At 39.6% G+C, this 16,675-nt stretch overlaps 1 protein-coding gene across 16 annotated transcripts in view; it reads left to right on the top strand.

Moving 5' to 3' along the window:
• Nucleotides 1-16,675, top strand: part of RYR2 (ryanodine receptor 2) — a 646,139-nt gene that overhangs the window by 304,500 nt on the left and 324,964 nt on the right. The gene's annotated exons all lie outside the window — the stretch shown is intronic.

The raw sequence follows: 16,675 nt of genomic DNA, 5'->3' as shown, positions 1-16,675 counted from the left end.
AAGGTGCCACCTTATGAACCATTAACACAATTTTTGTACTGCCTGAATTTCCCTTGAAGGTTTTCTGTGTAAACACTGATCAAGCTCAACCTTGCCTAGGTATGAGATTTTTATAAGTTTACAGTATTCTAGAGTCTTCCATGCTTTGTATGATACAAGCCTTTGTTGCTGTACTAGCTCAGATAAGACTTATGTACGTAGAACCACTCTTCAGGCAATTCATATACACTAGTTAATTTATTTCACAGTGGAAAGTAATGCAGGAGGCATTCTCTTTGTATCTAATACAAAATTTCAGTGGAATCATATGGAAAGTAGTTTCCTTCTGAAGAGGCACTACCAGTTATAATCAAAATACATTAGCAGGGTTCCTCATATAAATAGCCCCCAAACAGCATATCCTGCCAGCAAATCTTTGCATTGGCTTTAAGGTACCACTTTTAGTATACGATATTTTCAAAAGTTCATTGGTAGATTGGTTTCTTGAGTAATATGTACATTCAATATGAGGTTGTCAGAAGGCTCAAACTATTGGTTACATTTTTTTCTGTGTAAAAGACATTTGCCTGGTATGTTTTGAAACTCTCTGGCTTTGGCTAATGGGAATATTACTTTTATCAGCATATTTAAAGCCAAAATGATGTTTTATTTTAAATGTGATATTGAATAATTCTTATATTTTTGTATTTTAATGATTTGTTTTTACATCTACAAAAGATCTTGGCAATGCAAAATCCGGTTGTATTATGTAAATTAAAACAATATTGGTATTGGACAGATTATCCACGTCATTTATATGATGATGAGGGGAAAAAACACAGTGTTTACCAAAGCACTTTAAAATGGTTGAAGGTGTTAATGCAATGAGTATGGGTGCAGAATGCTATCCTGAAAGATGGCCCTGAAATAAGTTTGTCTAAAAGGAGTATGAGTTTGTTATACATTTTATTTCCACATTTAAGGGATGCTAATTGCTTTTTAAAATACTTAACAAAATTATTAATAAAAAGTCTAACTCTTTTACAACCACCGAATCTAACTTGCATCTTTAGGCCTTGTCTACACTACAGTTTTGTCAACAAAAGTCAGTTTTTGTTGGCAAAAGAGTGGAAAGTGTACATACCACAATGCTCCTTTCACCGAAAAAAACTTTCCTGTTTTTCTGACAAAATAAAACCACCTCGATGAGATGCATAGAGCTTTTTTCGGCAAAAGTAAATTGACAAAGCATCAGTGTAGACATTTGCTTGGTTATGTTGCCATAAATGGCCTCCACAATGTGTCCCACAATACTCCTCCTGACTACTCTAGTGAGCATTTCAAACTCTGCTGCCCTGAACCCACGTAAACAGGCATCTGCTCCTCTCCCTTTAAAGGCCTGGGAATTTTTGAAATTCCACTTCCTGTTTGCTTGACCTATCCTTGCTTACAGACAGCCCCCCAACCTGAAGCAAATACTCACCAGCAACCGTACACCATTCAAGAAGAATACTAACCCAGGAACCTATCCCTGCAGCAAACCCCGTTGCCAGCTCTGACCGCACATCGACTCTAGTGATACCATCACAGGTCCTAACCGCATCAGCCACACCATAAGGAGCTCATTCACCTGCACATCTACTAATGTAATATATGCCATCATGTGCCAGCAATGCCCCTTTGCCATGTACATTGGCCAAACCGGACTTTCACTACGCAAAAGAATAAATGGACACAAATCAAACATAAAAAATGGTAACATCCATAAACCAGTCGGAGAACACTTCAGTTTCCCAGGACACTCTGTAGCTGACTTGGAAGTTGCCATACTTCTACAAAAAAACTTCAAAAACAGACTTCAGGGAGAAACTGCAGAGCTGGAACTGATCTGCAAACTTGACACAATCAAACTGGGTCTGAATAGGGACTTGGAGTGGTTATCTCATTACAAGAAGTAATTGTCACTGTTCACACATTCTCACCTTCTAATCAATGGTTGTGAATAGGCCTCATCTACTCTAACTGAAAAGACTTTGCTAACACCTACCCTCCCCATTGTTGTTCCTTACCCTTGGATGTATATATATACCCCGTATCTGATTTCTATTTCTTGCATCTGATGAAGTGGGTTGCAGCCCACGAAAGCTTATGCCTACAGAAATTTAATTTGTTAGTCTTTAAAGTGCTACAGGACTCTCGTTGATTTTGCTGTATACAGACTAACACGGCTATACCTCCGGAACTTTGTACAAGATTATTGCAATTGTCTAATAGTGGCAATATCAATGATGTACATGGTCATGTTTCAATCATACAGCATCACACCCATCCCTCGGATCTGGGCACCATTTAAGATATGTATTTGGCTTACCTAAATGTCTCCTTTCCCACTAGTTTAAAACAGTCAACTTGCTTATTTATTACAAAGCTCTTGTTTTAAAAATATGATAGTGTATTTTTAATTTTTTGCCTATTGCCACCTCCTTTACATTTGATTGAGTAGACAACATTTGGGAGGCAAATTTTCTAGCATTAGAGATTCTTTTGTTCAGTGTATCTCAAGACAGTAGGCAGAAACCAGGGTTGTGCTTCTATAAATTACAGTGCTGATTTAAGGGCTGTAATCAAGTTCTTTTCTTAATTTGCTGATTAATTGTTAGCTTTTTCTTTTTTTATTTTAAATAAGAATTTTTAATTCTTTAAAAAAAAAAATTCTTGTCAACCTGAGAATGTGCCAGTATGATGTCACACAAGCTGTTGGGTAAATTGTTATCCTATCTTGATTTAGCAGCTACAAAATGGGATTCAGGGAGGAATGGCTGGGTCTAGACATTTGAGATTGATTTTTGGCTGTTTTCCAAGAATGCTGTAGATGCTGACAGTCACATTACTGGTCTGAAGGCAAAGTACCATGATGATGATGATGATGATTTTACAGTTAATATTGCAAAGAAAACTGACCATGATCTTTTAGCCTCTTGTTCTTTTCACCTTTCAATGTAGTGGGTTAAATTAAGTATTTATGGGAAGAAAAGAGAACATAAACTTGTCTTGTACACTTCATACATATTAATTTCATAGCTCTTCGATTTATTCAAAATTCAATGTGCAATGTAGAACAAAAATTTTTACACCTTGATTTTTTTTGTAAGAAATTGTTAGGCAATGAGTTCTTTTAATAGATAACACACAAACTGGGTGAGTCACAAGACACAGAAATAGAGGATTGCTGAAACAGGTGAGCTGAAAAGAAAAGTATAAAAAGGAAAATCAATATGACAGTTCTTTCTTTTCCCAAAGCATCCATTTTTCATGAGCACTAGATTGTTAAATTATCTACAGAGAGGAGCATGGTTTTATGTAACTAGCTTTGTTCTATGACAAATCATTTGTCTTGCAAATTTTGGTTTCTTTAACTAAAATAAGAGGAAAAAATGGATAAAAACAAATTTAAAAAGAAGCATATGGGGCACTCATTGATGTCCCCATAAGGGGCATATGCACGTATGATATATGAATTTAGTGCAGAGTGCCTTTTTTCTGGCCTCGAGGCTTTTGAACATTGTAGACTCTTCTGTCACTACTTGCATAGTCTATGCATAGATTTCTTTTCACCACCAAATCACAAGCTACACCAGGAGCAAAAGCCATTAGTCCTTAACAAAGGAAAGAAAGAAATGCATTTGTTAAGTAGTTTTTGGTGACTAGTTTAGAAACTTGAATGCTTTAAATGGATGGGATTGATAGGCTTTTCCTAACTGTCTTATTGCACCCTAGATAGAGCTGTCTGATTTTTTTTCATGCAGTACAGTTGTTTGATGAAAAGTGGTCATTTTTTTTTAAAGAAAAATTTTCAGAGAACTTTTTCCCCATATTTTCAGATTTTTGGATGAAAAAGCTCTTCATTTTGCCCTCCTTGACCCATCTATTCAGTTGCAAAATGGAAAAAGGGGGAAAAAAGAAAAGGGATGGGGGTGTGGCCATAAGGGACAGAATGGAGATGGGGAAGAATAACAGAAAATAACAAAAACTGAAATGAAAAATCAGTTTCAGGTTTTTAGCTTTGTATTTTAATTGGAGAATTCCAAAATTTTTCATTAAAAATTTTAAGAAAACTTGATGTTTTAAATATGATTGAATCATATGTATGTAACCATCTCTGGTTATAAATCAAGTTTTGGTAAGGTTCAACAAAAATGGTTCAACTGCTTCCAAGAATGAGATATGGAAAGGTATGTTGTTTTGTCCATGTAAGAAATAACTCTTACAACAGTTTGTTGAGAAGCGCTAGCCCCTCCATGCTTTAGAGTAAGGACTAGAAATTTGGCAGCAGGCCTTCCTGATGTCTCTTACTGCTCCATGGGGAGGGAGCCCAAATTTGGCCAAGTTACAAGCTTTTTAAAAATTTCAGTTCACACATGCTCAGTAGAGACAGGTTGGAGTTTGGTAGCTAAATTATTTGAAGATTTCATCTGTTCTGGCCAGGGCTACAGGGGCTGAGCGGGACTTCCTCTGTAATTGCTCTTTCCAGCTGCTGTGGGTGGCTGTGGCATCAGTCCTGGAACAGAGGGCAGGAGAGAGATTTTCTCTTTTATTCTTCATGCTTCCCCTGCTGGTGCCTCTGCAGTGAAGAGGAAGAGTGGAGAGGGAGAAGAGCTGGATTTGGGGCAGCATGGAGAGTAGATTAGGACAAGTGTTTGTGGGGAGGACAAACAGAGCTGGTGGGCAGGGGATGAAGGTCTGGGAGCTAGTTAGGTGGAGTGGGGGAGACTGGTTTGGCAAGGGGACTGGGACTGTTAACCAGTGAGATGGAGAGACTGATTAAATGAGGAACTGGGTGTGTTGGGGAAACTGGACATTGTTGGTCAAGGAGACTGGGACTGGGAGCCTTCAGGGGAGACTCAAGGAGGAGCGAAGACTGACATTGCATGCGGGGAGATGGGACTGACTGGACAAAGACTGGGAATGGGATGAGGAGCTGGAGCGGCTCGGAGGTAAGATGGGCAGAAGAGGTCAAGCAGGGGAGAATAGGGGCCAAAGGGTCTGTAACCACTACAGTACACTCCCCTCCAGAACTGGAATGGAAGCCTAAGTCTCACCATTCCTCTGATATCAGCAAATAGTTGTGAAACCCACTCCTTCCTCAACCTACTATTGCTATCAGTCACTTCGTTAGCTAACGTCACAGAAGTCCGTGCTGTAAAGATTCCAACTTTGCTGGTGATCAGCAGAGGGGTTCAAAAAAGAACTTGATAAGTTAATGGAGGATAGGTCCCTCAATGGCTATTAGCCAGGATAGGCAGGGATTGCTGTTTGCCAGAGGCTGGGAATTGGTGGCAGGGGATGGATCGCTTGATAATTACCTGTTCTGTTCATTCCCTCTGAACCTCCTATCATTGGCTACTGTCAGAAGACAGGATGCTGGGCTAGAAGGACCATTGGTCTGACCCAGTATCACTGTTCTTATGTTCTTATATCAGTCTGTACGATTCTACTAGATTTAATATCTATTTTTCTCAGTTTGCTTTCCGTTCGCCTATTAAATTATCTGCAGAAATCTTTGTTAAAAGACCATTAAAGTTGGAAAGTCAAAAATACTCTGATTTCCTGGAAACCTGATGGCGTGGCATTGGAACAATTTGAATAATGGGGGTGCTGAGAGCCACTGAACAAAATTATAAAACCTGTATATGATGGAAACTACTTCAAGCACCAGCAGCCCTCAACCTGACCCTGTTGACTCCTACTCTGACCAGTAGGTCCGACCGTCCATGTCCTGGTTGTGACACACTGGTCTGATTAAAATATGGCAATTCCTATGTTCTTGTGGGTGTTCTTCATTATTTTTGCACAATGAGCATGGCTATATGGAATTTAGTGGTAATTTAATGCGGCACTCTCAGAATTGACTGTTAGTAGTCGGATCAGCAATAGTGTTTAGGCAATGTATCTCTGAGAGAGAGGTGTGTAAAACTTATGGGTTGAAGCAGAAGGATAATGGAACTGAACAGCCTTCAGTGTGCAGTGATTGTCATGTTTTCAGTTCGCCCTGCCTACTTGTTTACAAATGTGTGGCTATATGTATACCTGGAACCGCACTTGTCATCAAGGTATGTCACTTTTTTCGCACAAATCTAGATGCAGTTCTGGTATTTTGCAGATTAATGCACAACATGTTGAAGTCTAAAACTCTGAAAATAGAAGAGGTGCCCAAATTTAGAGCATTAACGTCAATAATAATAGCAGTGACCTGATTGCTTTTTAAATGCTTGGTTTGATTCGTACGGTATTTCCATCCCTCGTTATTGTGTTAGTTGGCTGTTACACCGTTTCTTTCTGGGGTACAGAGCAGCTTGATCTTGTTATTGGTCCCAGTAGTTTCTAGGCCATTTCAGGGGGCTCCAACATAATGTATAAAATATACAGTACCACTATTTGTGATATGACCTAGCAGAAGCATAATCAGCCCCCTTTCCCCTGCATCGCTCATTGATTATAAATGTCTTATGAGAAGATTGATCAGAGTTCTAACTTGCTTCTCCATCCCCTGCTGCTTCCTCTCCAGCAATAAATAGCTTCTTATGCCTGCCTCTCCCATACACCGATACATACTTGTGTCAGTTGATGTATTAAAGCAGAAGTTCCAGGCGGGTGTTGGTGCCTTTTCTTTGTGCCCTGAATGTTGCAAAATGCTTATCCAATACATCAGAATAGTAGAAATTTGAAAATAAATCAGGAGGTAACTTTTGCATGTCACAGGCACAACATTTTTGTTCTCTTCAGCCTTTTTCTGTGGGACTCCTACATCAAAGCCTTGTTCTTCCGTTGCTGAATGGCCATTCTTAATGCTGCAGGTTGTGTCAGTCACGGATCATCACTTGATATGTTATTAAATTTGTTGCCTCAGTAGCCTTCAAAGGGTCAGCAGCAGCTGTGGAGACAGACATGTCCCTAGGCAACTCATTTGTCTGTTTTCCCCCAGCTTTGTAATGAGAAACTCACACACATCCCTGTTCCTCACCACTACTCTCTGTCCCTGAGACACGAAGGGAAAGTATTCAGTCAATGTCAGTGCTAGCACGGCCCTCGCCATAGGAGCTGGGATCAGCTGTCAGGACGTTTACATGTTTCAGCAGGTGGTGATTGCAACTGAGGTGAATGGTTCTACAAGGATGCTTTCACCATTTTACCAAGTATCCTGTCAGTATGCCAGTGTTTAGAAGTCTGATGTTCTTTACTGAAGGGAACTCGAGTTGTCACTTTGGGACACTGAACCATGTAGGTCTCCTCGTCCAGTGATGTCATCAAGTATTGCCTTTGAGTTCCCAAAAGAGGGGGACTCCCAGTGCAAGGCAGCAGACACTTGTGTTAAAATCACCTCTACTGGTCTGCCTTTTAGCATCAACTTCTAAAAATAAATAGAAATGGTCCTGATTTCCCACAATCCATTTCAGGAATTTTTATGTAAGTAAAGAATTCCATATGAAACTGCTGAAATTCTTTTTCACAATGAAGAATTCCGTGCCTTTCTGCTATAATCTCTGGACAAATTTGTCTCTATATTGGTGCTAGGGCTGGCACTGAGACGGAAAGGAGATGGCTTGTGCCTTCATGATTCTGGAACTGTGTGGGCTGCTTTGGCCCACAGTGCACATCCAGTACTTCTATGGGGTCTGTGGCAGTGAGGAAATACCAAGGTTTTAAGACTACCTCTGCCATGCTTGAGTTGGTCCTTTCCCTGCTCTGGCCTAGCCCAGAGCGTCCCATCCCCTATGCCTGGGACTTCTGCAGGAGGCACCAAACAGGTGGCTGTGATGCAAGCTGCTGCTGCGTAATTAGGATGTGGATATTTTAACTTGTGGAGTCCCCTAAGGACTAAGGATAAATGCTAAGGATAAAATGCCCTGAGTAACTGGATGATTTTCAGGCTGTCAGAATACTTTGTCGGACTCGGGTTTTCTGTGGCTAAGTACATATTTCTGTATTGGGTAACTGGGATACTCTGGCAGAATTATTACTTGTATTACAGCAATGTGCAGATCTGTGCCATTTATGTTCAGGGCTCCTTTGTGCTAGGCACTGTGCAGACACAGCAAAAGACAACCTTTGTTCCTAACATCCCTAAACTAAATGAGTCTGCATTGGGCCCACTGAACTCTGAAAACAGCTGGCTCAAAATCTTGGAAGAAGAGCTTTTTCATAATGCTTCTGGACAGTGGAGATGTCATTAAAAAATAACTTTATATCGTCATCACTCCATTTTTGGATTAAAATATGACAAGAGCCACTGACCTTGCTGGGAATGTGGATTTCTGATTTTAGTGTCTTCTTTGCTACTACTCCTAATAATTTTGAAATAATTCTTACCTAATTTCCAGGGTACCAATGTTGACCCTCTCACATACAACTCTGCCCAGAGTCCCACTGTGACTGTTCCTGCCCCCTACATGTCAGTTCCTTCCCTCTTTTACTACCATTCTCTCTTTCTACACAGAGATGGGGTCTGCTTTGGCAGGAGATCTGAAGGTGCAGCATGGTGGGGGAGCACAAAGGCTCCTGCCTCCATCCACACCTGCCGACCACCCCCGCAGTGGTGCTGATTTCACCTATCCCCCTATGTGGTTGTGCTCCTGGCTCCTCATGGTACTACGCTTTGGTGAAGCTGAGGATCTGAGGCAGCAGCTATATATGGAGTTCAGGTTGCACTGATGTGTCTGTGCCCCTGCCTTGGCTTTCCCTGGGGTTGATGCCTTAGTGCAGGGGTAATCAATTATTTTTTGTCAAGGTCCAAATTTTGTTGGTCAATATATCGTCAAGGTCCAGACTCCAGAGAAAATAATTAAAAAATAACAATAATGATGATAAGTAAATAAAAAGGTTTCGCGGTCTGTTCAAAAGCGTCTTACACTCTGGATTTGGCCCCCGGTCTGCCTGTTGACTTACCCCTGCCTTAGCACTTGCCCCGACAGCTCCCCACAGTGCTGATGCCTAGTAGAGAGGTGTGCTGTGGTTAACGGTTGGAGAACATCACTGGAGCTGGCAGTAGTGGAAGAGCATAGGGGTTTTCACAAAAGGAAGTAAAGGGCCTTTATATGTAGAAGGTGTTGCAGTGCAAGATTGAAGTTGTTGGCATTATTTCTGGGGAAGAAACCTGCTGGGCTGGTGCTTTCAGCTCCTTGCTTTCATGGACATCTGAGTCTGAAAGAGCTGAAAAGAAAAACAGTCATTTCAAAATTGACAGAGCCATAGTTAAAAGATCCCTTCCCAGCTATGTTCCACCTTCAGGAAGTATTGTCACAACTTTGAAATTGCCAGGATTTGAGTACCAATTTGTTTATTCTTTTGAAAGCTTTTTTGAATAGTCCACAATGCAATAATTTTATAATAGAGCTGGTTTCACATTTTATGTAACCGGAACTATGATTTTTCAGAAACAATTTAGGATAGGCGATGCCTTGATTTTTTTTTCCCCACGGGGGTGTGTGCACATCCAATTTGAATCCCCTGAAAAAGATCCCCTCCCCCTCAGAAGACTTCAGCCACGATCGTTGGATGTCATCAATGGACACTTGTCTCTCACAGGCATCTTACCCCGTAACGCATCAGATTTGGCTCAGGATAGGACGTGATGAGACACACAATGCATTCGGTGGTGGTTTTGCTGTCCAAAAAACAGCATGAGAACTAACCTAACAACTCAAATCCCCGTAAAGGGGGCTGAGTATCTAATGACTATCAAGTCCCTTTAATTTATCTCAAGTTAGGCAGTATTCAACCATCACATTTTGGTGATCCAAAATCACTAGCCACTTTTGAAAATTTAGACATGAGAATTCCTATGTATGGTAATATAGTAAGGGGTCAGATGTGTATTATATAGGCTGTAAAGGAATCTTTATTAGAAAGTTGGCTATGCAGTTGTGTAGCATAATGAGGCTCATTCTACTGAGGAGCTCATAAAGGAAAGGTTTTTGAAATCTTTGTTTTTTTTGTGATTTTTATGATGTGCTTAGAGCTTGTGATAAGCACTGTATAAGAGTTTAGGGGTCAGATTTTCAAAGACACCTAATAGACTTCCAGCGGGACTTGTACTCCTTAGTCACTTAGGTGCTTTTGAAAATCCCACCTTCAATCAAATACATCCAGCTTCAGTGCCAGGCCACAGAAGTTCTGAAGGATTGTTATTTGTGATACAAGAGTTAGGATGCAGGTTTTCCTGAATTGGTCTTGTAGAAAATAAGTACTTTCGTTCTGGTTGTCTGATTCCAACATTGTCTGCAAATTCACTTTTACCTTTATGAATTTTCCTGAATAATGTGTAGGCTCAATTTTGTGAGATTCCAAGAGCTCTGACCTCTGAGACAATTAAGCATCTGCTGAATTATAAGCATGTTAATAGTCTCATTGTAGTCAATAGGATTACTTGCGTGCTTAGCTTTAAACTTTGTGTTTGCTGGACTGGTGCCAGAATATAAACATATCACGTGCTTTGCAGTGATATGTATACAAAATGAATAAATGTTTCTTTAAAGTACATCTTTTAACCAAAGTATAATGATATTATTTATTCCCCTAGAATAATCAATTTATTTTTCTAAAGTGCAGTATGTGAAGGAAAAATAGCATTTTTTTGTTTGCCAGCAAGAAATTTAATTCAGCTTCACTATCGAAAGTTTCTAAGCTGCGTACCTGCAGTGAAAGTTTTCATGAATTTTTTCCAGTGAAAATAAGGACTTGACATTGCACATGGTTCTAAGCACAACTTCCATTGCTTCAGTGATACCTTTCAGTGGAGAGTAGTTAGGGTACAAAATGCCATTTCTAAGACGATAGATAAAATTATCTATCAATACTCTCATTATAAGCACCAAAACATGAACTGAAAGCACGTAACCCTTTGGGACCATAATAAGTACATTTCCAGTGATTCCCTGGTGAATTCTAACTCACCAAATTGAAGCTTTAGGCAGTTCTCAGCACTCCTGTCTGAACCCAACTGCATTACAAAGGAGATTTCAGAGGGAAGATGCTATTTGAGGTCAATTATTATCAAGTGTGGACTCTTTGTTCTTCAAGTAAACCACTTCGAAGATCTGTCAGGGGAATGTGATCATTTCTGCCAGGAAATCAGGCAAGTTTTCTAAAATAGAATTGTATCTCCTCCCTGCTGTCAGACAGTTCAGTTATAATAACAGTAACACTTAAAACCACCACTACATCTTACTTGGCAAAATATTTTCAGAAAAAGGTCTAAAGCAGGAATCGTTTCTCTAAACTTTGGAGTTTAAACAGAATGAGGATCTAGCTTTAGATCACCACTTGTTTTGGTTTTGGGTGGGGGTAAAAAGAATAGTTGTGGTTTTGCAGAGCCAAGATCACTCTGGCTTTATTCAACTCTACATTTCAGTCTCCTTATTAAGAATGACTTACACTTTGGGCTAAATTGTGCTTGCTTATTTATATGAATACTTCCATGGAAGACAGTAAATTATTCATGTGAATGAGATTAACAGAATTTGATCCTATCTCTTATAATAAGAAATAGTAACTTTTTGAAAATCTTTCAACATATAAAATATTTTAAATTATTTTATTCTTATTCTAACAAGCAGTGACTTGTAAATGTCTATAAATCACAAGCTGATACTATCAGAATTGAGAGCCATGAAGCCTTAATGTTAGCTATCCCCAGATTTAAGATATCTATGTGTGAAGTAGGTCATTTTCAAGTCTCTCACTTAGAAACCTAATTGGCCTTTGGGTTTTGATCTGAAAATCAAATTAAAGATTAACAGTTTAGATTCTTTCTTCTCTTAGTTGAAAAAATTATATAAAAGTCATTTTAAAAGTCCCATATGTGATTTATATTTTTGCAGGCTTACTGGATATAATTTGTGGAGCCATGTAGATATGAGATAGTTAGTTTGTTTGGGATGTAAGTGATCAAAATATTTAAGACTGGAAAGCAGTTAAGTATCTGAAAGTGAAATTCTCTTTAAATAACAGACTTTATGTGTGAGATATGGAGAGCGTAGATCTCTGTATGTGTCTTTTACAGCGGTGTTTCTCAAACGTACTTAATCATACCCCTCTTTCTTTGTGTCTGTAGTAATTCACGTCTCCCATCCAGGCTCCCAGCCAGCAGCCGCTGCTCTCTGGCCATTCAACTCTGAAAGCAGAGCGGCGGAACTCTGAAAGCAGAAGGCAGCACCACCGCCAGCAGCAATGGAGAAGTAAGAGTGGCTTGGTATGGTATTACCAGCCTTACTTCGCTGCTGCTGCTGCCGGCAGCAGCACTGCCTTGAGAGCTGGGCACCCGGCCAGCAGATGCCACTCTCTGGCTACCCAGCTCTGAATGTGCGCAGTAAGCTTTTTTCCCCCCTAAGCTTCTCTCACACACCCCAGAATACATTCTGTGCCTCCCCCTTTGAGAACGTCTGTCCTACAGTACTGTAAGATGCATGCTTTATGATTTTACATCCTTCTGCTAAGCAAAGTGACTGGCTGAAATGAAACATAGCATCTTATATCTGAATTGAACTTATTGTGCATACAAAATAGTGAACCCACGAAAAACCCCTCACAAAAAACATAAAAAAAACTTTTTTTAAAGGACATGATCTGTACATAAAGGGTATATCCAGCAAGGAAAAAAAAACAATTTTTATTCTCCTGACCATACTTCTAAACCTTTAAACCTAATATAAAGTAGTTACTTAAATAGAAAACCATGAAAACAGAAATTCCAGCTGTCCTGCTGTCCTGCAGTTCATGACTGAGTGCCAACCTCAGGGCAGACTGTCAAAAGCAGGACAAAAACTCCAAACTGGTGGTGCATTCTGTCATTTTAGATTTTTACCAACCCAGTAACAACTGTGAACTCCTAGATCACTGTAACAGTTTTACCATGGAGTCATTGACAGTTCCCTTGAGCACTTCAGACTATCTTGCCTCCCAGGCAAGCTGGACTTCTGATAAATGGTCACTTACACCAAAAATCACAAAATATTCAGGTTGCTCCCAGTCTCAAGAAACCAGTCACTTACCCCAGATCAATTTGTATCTTTGATCTCACACCAGAGACAATGCTGGTAGCCAATCTTGTAGTAAACTAATTAAGGATTTATTAACTAGGAAAAAGAAATGTGTTATTTACAGTTTGAAGCAGGCAACATATATACACAAATGAATTCAGTCTGTTCTAAAAGATGGCAGAGATATACTAATCTGTCAGCACTGAATGTCTTTTTAGAGCTAACCCCCATTGACCCTGAGGATCTCTATTTTTTGTTTCTTAGCTCCAGTGCTTGTAAGAGCACAAACAACAAATAGATGAAAATTCTTCATGTTCGCTATCTTTATTTCCTTCTTCCAGAATTCAAGCTAATGGGATGTGCTTTCTTGCACATAGCACTTTTATGTGTGTAAGAGGACCATTAAACCAGCCTTTGCGTGGCAATGTTCCACAATGGCCCATTTAGGCTTGATAGTTCTGGGTGAGCAGGAGAACCACTTTTTCTGCCTATGTTCACAAGTTCAGAACAGGCATTTTTACAATTATAAAGAAAAACTTAAATATTACCTTTATAGCACCGGATACAGACATTACAAGTAAGATTAATGCATGCAGCAACTTACAAGCATCTTATAGAGTTTAAACACTCAACACATTCTTATAACTTCAACACCTATCTCAAACAACATTAACTTACAAGTGAGCTGGTCTGGCTTCCAGCTATGCATTTGGAAGTGCTCAACTGATGGCTACAACTTTGGTGAGAGCTGGCACCTGGCTTACCAGCCTCACACCAGCATGTGCAACTACAGGGACCCTCCCCCATTATGGGCTGGCAGCAGGGTTTGAACCATGGCAGTTTAGATCCTCAGGATGGACACTAACCTTCGAGCTAAGGGATTGTTTTATGATCAGTGTGGAACACTCTAAGCAGAGCTGTTTCTAGGGATGGGAGAGCAGGACATGTACTCTGAGTGCCTACTTCCAGGAGGCACTATACTTCTGTGCCACTCGGTTTTTTTTGTTTTTATTATTATTTTTTGCTTGGCCACTTGGGGCGGTGGAGGCACAAATACTTTCTCTGCCCTGTCTGGCAAAACAGTTAGGACTGCTCCTGACTCTTAGTACTATCCAGGTCCATGTCTGTTAAGCTGACTTTGCACATTGGACACACGCTGATAAATTAAACAAGGAAGCAAATCAGTAAGAAAAGATTGAACACTTGCAAATGTAATATAAAATTTAAACTCTCATATAACAGCCTCCATTGGGTTTTCCATCATGCAGTGACAACAGTGCAATGGTTATTCATACCAATGTGGAAATAAAACCAGTTCAGTTTAGGTTCGTAATTCGTTGAACCCTTGGGCCAAATTCAGGTCTGGTGAAATTTGGTGTCTTCTATTGAAGCTTCTGTGCCAAATTCAGCAGTGGTGTAAATAGTAGTGTAAGATGTACAATAAGCCGAAGTTTGTTAGAAAAATATTTAAGAGATGAAGTAGTGAAGCTTGTGAAAATTTGGCATGCATTAACTTGGCACTAAATGGGTAACACCAAGAGATGGGGAAAAATCAACCAAGTGGAGGATATAAAATCAAATAGCCCTTTTTTTTCCCACTCTTTATTTTTAAATAATATTTTATCTTTGTTTCCTGTGTTGTAAAATAACTAAAAAAACTAGGGTAAATAGATTGATTGGTGGAAGTAGCGAAGGTCAACAAATTAAGACTGTTTTGGACCAAGTTGGGAAGTATTTATGTAGTGTACTAGTAGTTAGTTAGTACTGAGTATTAGTACTGACCAGTGTTAAAAAAGTCACTCAGAATTGGATCCCCTACTGTGCTGCACAAACATATATGAAAACAGAGTTCCTGTCCTGAAGGCTGGTAGTTCCACAATTGAGGGTACCTGTGGACATATCCCCCCCCACTCTTTATATTGAGGAGGCTTAGACTCAAACACCCTGGCTGGCTACATACATATGAATATAACCTGGTAAGAGAGATTCTGCCCACTGCATTTTAGGGCTTTACAGATTTAAACTATTCCCCCACCCTAACCCTTAAACTCCATCCATGAATTAATAGGCACCCAGTGCAGATCACTGAGCTCTGGTATCATGTGCTTATCATGAGAGACACTGCTTAATAAGTCAGTCTCCATAATCTGTCCCCACTTTAGTTTCAAGATTGTTTTAAATGGAAAAATTATATATTAAAAACATTCCTGTTTTATCCAAAATAATGCTTTTAGCAAAATTACACTGGATGGCAATTAGGCCTAGAATAGGGTGTTTCTGTTAGGAGTGGTGAACTGGTGGTTAGAATGCAAGATGCAGAGGTGGCAGTTCCTAGTGCTTCTACTCACTTTGCCAGTGATTTGCTTTGAACGATGGGGAAGTCATTTAACTGCTCTGTGCCTCGGTTTCCCCATGATAGTACTTATTTACCTGCCCTTTTGGGAATGTTGTGAGGCTTAATTCAGATTCTTGAATGCAAGATGCTGTAGAATTGGAAATAGATTATAAAAATCAAACATATATGTAAAAAAGAATCTAAGATGCAAATTTAGCTTACAAATCAAACCAGGACTGAAGAAAACAGAAACCAGTACAGGGAAGTGAAATCATTCCTTGCTTTTGTCCTGATCTTGAATTCTTTACTAAAGCAAAATTAAAAGATGAGAATTTGTCTGAGTAAGAAGGTGTTTGGGGTTGGACCTCTTTAGCACTGAGACATCATAGAAGAAATAGAGTGGAAAATGCAAATATTCTGTCTCTGCAGTGCATAAATTAAGACATGTGGTGTCTCACTTGAATAAACTCCAGCTGATATTAACTAATCCTTCTAAAAATGTAAGGAAACAGTAGCATATTGAATAAAAGTGTAAAGTGAGAATTGAAAATGTCTGAAAAATCTGTTAGCAGCAAAGATTAGTTTTTGACTACATAAGGGAGAAATCATTTTTAAAGACACACTTGAAGAACAATTATTTTTATTCTAAATGTCTTAAGCTTCATACTCTAAGGATTATTGCATCTGACTGAAATTATTTGCTAGCCTTCAGGCTTCTTTCTCAGCTTCCTGTTGACACATTAAAATGGACTGTCCTGCCAGCATTTATAATAAAACCCTCCACGTTCCACTGTTGCTTGTGTGGATGAAAAGATCATGTAAAAGAAGTAACATTCTTGGTTTTGGATCTGTGTTAGATAATTTGTTGGTGTGATATTTTGTGTGTTTCCCTTGTTTCTGTCAGAGGAACACATAGCAGTACACACATTTTACTTGACTGGATCACTTTTGGACAGCTCCAAGGAGTGAGGGACAGGTCCAGTTGTTTTACCATAAACAAATGGGCATATTTCAGTAAATGTGTGATCAAGTTGTACATTCAAATGTGTCGTTCAGGCACACAGGGCACTCGTTCCTGAGAGGAAATGGCTGCCAGGAGAGCTTCTGCATCGGCAGGGTTTTCTCTCTGTTCGATAGCCAGGGCTCAGTTGTTACACTGATAATGTGTGATAGAGAGGTGGCTGGTTGGTTTGGAAATGGAGTCTAGGAGATAATATTTGCCCATTCCTCATCATTTACTTCTTCAGCATAGGTTTTTTCCCCCTCTATTAAAAACCAACAAACCAAAAGCTTGGAAAATAAACCTTAAATGTTATGTAAGAACAGC

The sequence above is a fragment of the Emydura macquarii genome, unplaced genomic scaffold (assembly GCF_026122565.2).
Source record: "Emydura macquarii macquarii isolate MOO-44397 ecotype Brisbane River unplaced genomic scaffold, CSIRO-AGI_Emac_v2 contig_3517, whole genome shotgun sequence".
Lineage (NCBI taxonomy): Eukaryota > Metazoa > Chordata > Testudines > Chelidae > Emydura > Emydura macquarii.
The sequence above is the reverse complement of the archived record's forward strand: the minus strand, read 5'-3'. Positions and strand labels throughout refer to the sequence as shown.